This window comes from Lytechinus variegatus, chromosome 9 (genome assembly GCF_018143015.1).
Source record: "Lytechinus variegatus isolate NC3 chromosome 9, Lvar_3.0, whole genome shotgun sequence".
NCBI classification, from domain to species: domain Eukaryota; kingdom Metazoa; phylum Echinodermata; class Echinoidea; order Temnopleuroida; family Toxopneustidae; genus Lytechinus; species Lytechinus variegatus.
Window position 1 is genome coordinate 8,351,541 of NC_054748.1, and position 6,197 is coordinate 8,357,737.

Consider the following 6,197-nt stretch of genomic DNA (forward strand, 5'->3'; position numbering starts at 1 on the left):
TAGGGGGGGTCCGTCCCCACCTCAAATTTAGGGGGGCATGCCCTCCCCCCGTCTCCCCGCTTCAGCCGCCTATGTATTTGCTTGTTTATGTTGTATTATTATTTTCTCTTATGTCTCTTTGTTTTTTATGATGATCCTTATAAATATGTCAGGATTTTATATCAATAAACTTTTGAATTTGAATTTGTTACCCCAAATATCACCAGTCCAATCTTGTGATACCAGGAAACCGTTTCATAAAGCTGTTCGTAAGTTAAGAGCGACGCTCAGCTTTTGTGATCCGCGTCCCCCAACCCAAAATATTAGGGGGGCAATCAAATGCCCCTACTATTTTTTTGTATTTTATGATGGAGCAAAATACAGCGCGTCCCAAAAAAAACTATACACTTTTGAAATGGCTGCCAAATATGAAATGTAGCACTTTGGGGGAAAAGACTTATAGATATGGAAAGCCAATAAAGTCAACTTTCAAATGACACCAAAAAGTTGGAAAATTATTCATGCTTGAGCGAGCACTGCCCACTGAAACAGAGGGTATGCAAATTAGGGTGGGCTGGAATTAGCCTTCCAATTTCTTTCAGATTTTTTGTTTGGTACTTGCAAAGTTGAAGGTTATTTGGTGAGTTAAAGATCAGATGTTATCAGTTTGTTGTTTGTGAAAAATTTCATACGTTATTAAATTGAAATTTAATGCATGAGTGATCATGAATTGCAATTTTTAGTGCAGCTTTATCATGTGGATCTTAACAATGTGTTCATGACAGTCAGGAGAAGAGGGGGTAATATGACTTAGGTAGGTGAAGTAAGTTGATGGGCTTAAGGTCAACAGAACATTTAGCAACCCCTCCCTCCATCTCTACCCCCTCCCCCCACTTCTCTCCTCCTGGGAGACTAAGCTTGGCTAGGCTGGGCAGGAATTAGCCATACAGTTCTTTGAGAGGTTAGTCCTTTGGAACTTACAAAGCTAAGGGTGTTCTGCTATTCATGAGTAAGATAAGTTTTGGTTTTAATAGGCAAATTTCATGAATTTGTCAATTGAAATGTACTGCATGAGTGAACAGGAATTGCAATTTTAGTGTAGCATATTCATCTTGTGGACATCAGAAGTGTGTTCATGAGAGTCAGAGTAATGTGATGGTACATGTACCTGTTACAAGTAAGAGGGCGAGGTATGCTAAGACTTGGTTAAAAGGGCATTCCTCTTCATTTTGTCCTTTTACAAATCAAAAGTCATAGGTACCCTCCCCTCTTCACCTCCATTTTCCAGCCCCCCCCCCTCTCTCTCTCTCTGTCTCATCTCCTGGATTGTAGCCTTTTCAAAACTTAACTGCCAAGTGACCGGTGGCTGATGGTCAGTTTGAATGATTACCAAAAAAATTTAATGATTATGATGATTAATGAAATAATTTATTGGAAAAAAAATGAATGTTTTATTGATCACATTGCACATTGAATGAGTTAATGTACTGATAAATTGTTGATTGAATGATTGATAGGAAAAAAGTTGATGCCCTAATTCAGAATTAATCATTAAACCAACATTCTGCTCTGGACTTAATTCACACGTAAATAATAGCCATCAGTCTCTCAACAGGAGGGGAGGGTGGGAAAGAGGGAGGGGGCGGGGCTGAATGTTCTGTTGACCCTTATTCCATCAACCTACTTCTCCCACTTAAGCCCTATCTCACCCCCTATTCTCCCGACTGGCCGACTCCCATGAACACATTGCTGAGATCGCCATGATAAAGTTGAAATGCTGCCCCAAAAATCCAAATGATAAAGCTGAAGTGCTGCTCCAAAAGTGTAATTTGTGTTCACTCATGCATAAAAGTTCAATTTAATAACTTAAAAAATTTGCTTAAGCTATCAAAACTGATCAAGGCTGATCATCAATTTATCACAACGCCCTTAACTTTGCAAGTTCGAAATGATTTGCCTCTCAACATCTGAAATAAATTGGAAGGCTAATTCCAGCCCACCCTAATTTTCATACCCTTTGTTTCAGTGGGCAGTGCTCGCTCAAGCATTAATATTTTTCCAACTTTTTGGTGTCATTTGAAAGTTGACTTCATTGGCTTTCCATATATGAGAGTCTTTTTCCCCAAAGTGCTAGATTTTTTATTTGGCGGCCATTTCAAAAGTGTATAGTTTTTTTTGGGACGCGCTGTACATCACTTCATAATCGAAATGATACATGTATTTTGAACTAAATTACCTTACATTTTGGGTGAAAACCTTTTTTTTTTTGCTTGTTAAATTTTGTAGGCCCTGGTCCCCTCTACCTTTGGGGACAGATTTCTGCCCATAATTTAGGGTAGCTGCATGGTTGAGCAATCGAAAACAAAGTGCGAATTAATTTAATTCTTGATAGCCACTATAAATTTTAACAAAGGGTAAACGTCACGCAACAAACTTGGTTGGAATGAAGTTTCGTCTTGAGTTGGCAGGGGGTGGGGGGGGGGGGGGCTGGCTAAGTTATCGGGGAAAAAAGTGCGCATGTATACTTTAGGTCACACACTATAGATTTTGATAAAAGTAGACGTCTTGTGCCCATAATAATAAAGAAATTTCCTCTTGACAAGGGCCAATGTTCCTAGACTCGGCGACTCGACCAAAAAAAGTTTGTTTATGATAAAAGGTGGTTGTATCAGTCATCGGGTTTCTTGGGGGAGCAGACCTTGAAGGAAGGGGGACCGGGAAGGAACGGGGATGAAAGGTGGTCGGAAACCCTCTCGGAAGCAAAGATGAGACGGTTGAAAGTTAAGTGAAGATAGAGAGAACGGAAGTTAGCTAACACTAGCCACGTTTGATGCCCTTATCTCCCCCGCCCAGCTCCCCGACTCGTGTACTCACAATCACCCGACCTACTCTACCTCGGGTGAACTCGCAAAACTCATCGGTCATTTCACCTGAAAAATAAGAAAGAACAAGGGAGCCTTAAGAATCAAAGCTTACAAAATCCCAGCTCTTATCCTTTTTTTTATTTTTTAATAGGCTTGAAGTCAAGGGAGGGTCGATGGGAAGAGGGGCTACAACCATATTCAAGTGGGAAAAATAGATAGATAACAATAAAAAGATAAAAAAAGGAAAAGGGGGTTGAAGAAGGCTGGCTCCCACGACCAGTAGCGTACCTAGGATTTTTCACAAAGGTCGGGGGGGGGGGCAAAATCGTCTGCCAAAAAAATTGACACGCAAAAAAAAGGTCCCCATCTTCAAAGGAAGGGGCCATTGGCTCGTCAGGGATCACTTGTGGCTCGTCAGGGTGGGGGGATCTGCCCCCTGCCCACAATAACAAGTTTACTTTCAGCCAATCAAATTGGCGTATTTCAGCAGTTTGTTATTGGAAGGTTGTTTGTTTGTTATAACAAGTTTTATGAAACATGTCCCTGCATCGCATTGAAGATCATTGGACGCATGACATGGGGGGGGGGAGGGAGGAGTATTATTTAAAAAAAATCCCCCAATATGAATGTGCTCGTTATGACGCACATGCATGTTTAGCTTTGTAAAAATTTGATAATGATCTGTACTCTCAACCAAGTATGTTTTCCGATTCTTTATCCTTTTTTTAATCAGTGTTGATGAACATGCATGTAGGCTAATTGGCGATATTGGGGGTTTAACAACCATTCTTCAAATTAGAATTGAAGAATAATTGCGCATTTAAAGTGTAAAATTGTCTTTATGCTGCACTCTAAAAAAATAAGTAAAAATTACTGTTTAATAGGGTCAGCTGGGTCCAACTGTTATTCTAGTCAAATTTGACTGTTTTCTAGTCGTATTTTACTAAAACATAGTTATTTCTGCCTAGAATATAATTTATGTCAGAAATGTGATTATCAGTGATTGCCATATCAGTTGCACCTGCAGTTGACTACTGGTCTAGTCAATTTGACTGATTTGTTTTAAAGTGATTGTTTAACATTGTTTGACTTTTAAAAAATCTAAGCTAGAAGGTCACACTTGTCACCTGTGTCTGGATATGTTACAAAAATGAAGCCCAGAAAAAATTGCGTTCGAAAATAATTCTTTAGTGCTTCAAAAATTGAAGTATAAAATGACCGGAAACACCATCTTAATTTCATCCCATACACTTATGTATACTATTTAGGCGTCTAGAAGACACCTATTTACAAAATCAGGGTTTGCCTTGTAGTTTTAGCTTTTCATTCTAAATAATGGTTGTTTTCAGGGTTTATTAGGTCTAATACATGCACTTGTTCACATGTTTCATCTTGGTTTGAGAATTTTTTAAATCGGCTGCTCACAAAGTTAAACAATACCTTTAAGAGGGTGTATATAGTTTTAAGAGGGTATATATTAAAGGGGAATCCAGCCTTGGCCATAAAATGTTGGGAAGGAGAAAAATAAATTAAACAGAATGGTGAAAGTTTGAAAGAAATTGGACAAGCAATAAGAAAGTTATAGCTGCTTTAAAATTGAGATCACTGATACTATGTAGATTTCAAATTGGGAAAGGGGTAAGTAAATTATGACAAGGGGCAAGGACAACTTTCCCATAGGCCATGTACTTTATTATCAGGGATTTGTGGTTTTCTCCTAAGTACCCATTCCCCTGGGGCAGTAATCTAAATATAACCCATGTAGTATATTGTTTTTATGTCCTCATGAAAGAAAAATATAATTTGAAATAAAACTTTTGGGAAAAATGACATTTTAGCCATAATATGTATTGGAGTACATGGAAGAGTAGTCCTTGCCTTACATCACTATGACATCCCATATGCGGCCAATTTGAAGTCTCCATGGGTATAGTGATTACCAATATTTACTACTTTTAAAAATTCATATCTTTCTTTTTGTTTGTCCAATATTGTTCAAACTTTCACCTATTAACTTGTCTGATTTTTCTTTTCCTTATAAAACAAGTTTTGATTTGGGTTGGATTCCCCTTTAACACCAATTAAAGAATTTGTTTCCCATTTATGACCTATCGGAGTAAAATGCATCAGGAGCCTAAGTAAATGGATTATTGTTTGGTACATAGGTACATACTGCCTGAAAACAAAAATTCACAGAACTGATGCTCTCTTCTAACAAATCATTCAAATTGACTAGACCAGTAGTCAGCTTGGTGCATCTGATATGTCTAGTCACATTTCTGACACATATTCTAGTCAGAAATAACTCTGTTGTATAGTAAAATACGACTAGAAAATAGTCCAATATGACTAGAATAACAATTTCTACCCAGCTGACTCTATCAACTAGTCAATTTTGACTGATTAGAATTTAGAGTGTGTAACTAAGGATTTTCTCATGTGGGATAAAAAAAAATGAGAGAATTTTTGAAATGTTACTGCTATCAACACAAAATATGCGGTGACAGATTTTTTTTCACCAATTGATAAGTGTAGTAACCCCCCCCCCACATATTTCCGCCGTATAGGGGTAACATTCCGGTGTGCTAAAATTGATACAGATAGAGGCATGACATATTTAAACATAATCATTATCATGTGTCATTAAAGATAAAAGGAGACCCCCCTCCCCCCCAAAAAAATACCCCCAAACCATGGACCTTAATTTCCGTGCCTACAACGAAGACTTACATTGTCGATTCAACCAATAGATGGCGCTAGTAATAATTCTGCGATGGACAGAGTTGATACTGATATTGCAGTGATCCGCAATCATTTTTTAATTGAGGATGCAAGTATCCGGGGGCAATGTAATGTGACTAATGTCTTTGATCAAACGTAAAGTCCATCCCAGAATATTGTTGATTTGAATCAATAGAGAAAAATTAAACGACCATAAAGCTGAAAATTTCATCAAAATCGGATGCAAAATAAGAAAGTTATGACACAAAACAGTGGTCTGTTATGTGAAACTAAGCGAAAGTTTAAATGTCAAAACTTTTTTTACACGCAATTTTGAAGACATTTTCAGTGTTATGCTTGTTGAATCAACTTTGATAATATCCCGCGCGTTGTGTGCTATCTAAAACAACCTAAGCCATTTTCTAACAGATCCGCTACATTAAAGTCGTTAATCAATTCAAGCATTAATGGAAAGCAAAAATGAGAAAAGGACAAACAAATTGAATAAGTACAAAGGCGTTAGTTGTAAAACATTGATAATCAGAGTCTGACTATATGAAAGGAAAACAAAAGCCAAGAAACATACAGACCTACTGTTGAAAGTCAGAAACGAGAAGGTATACATATTTTATA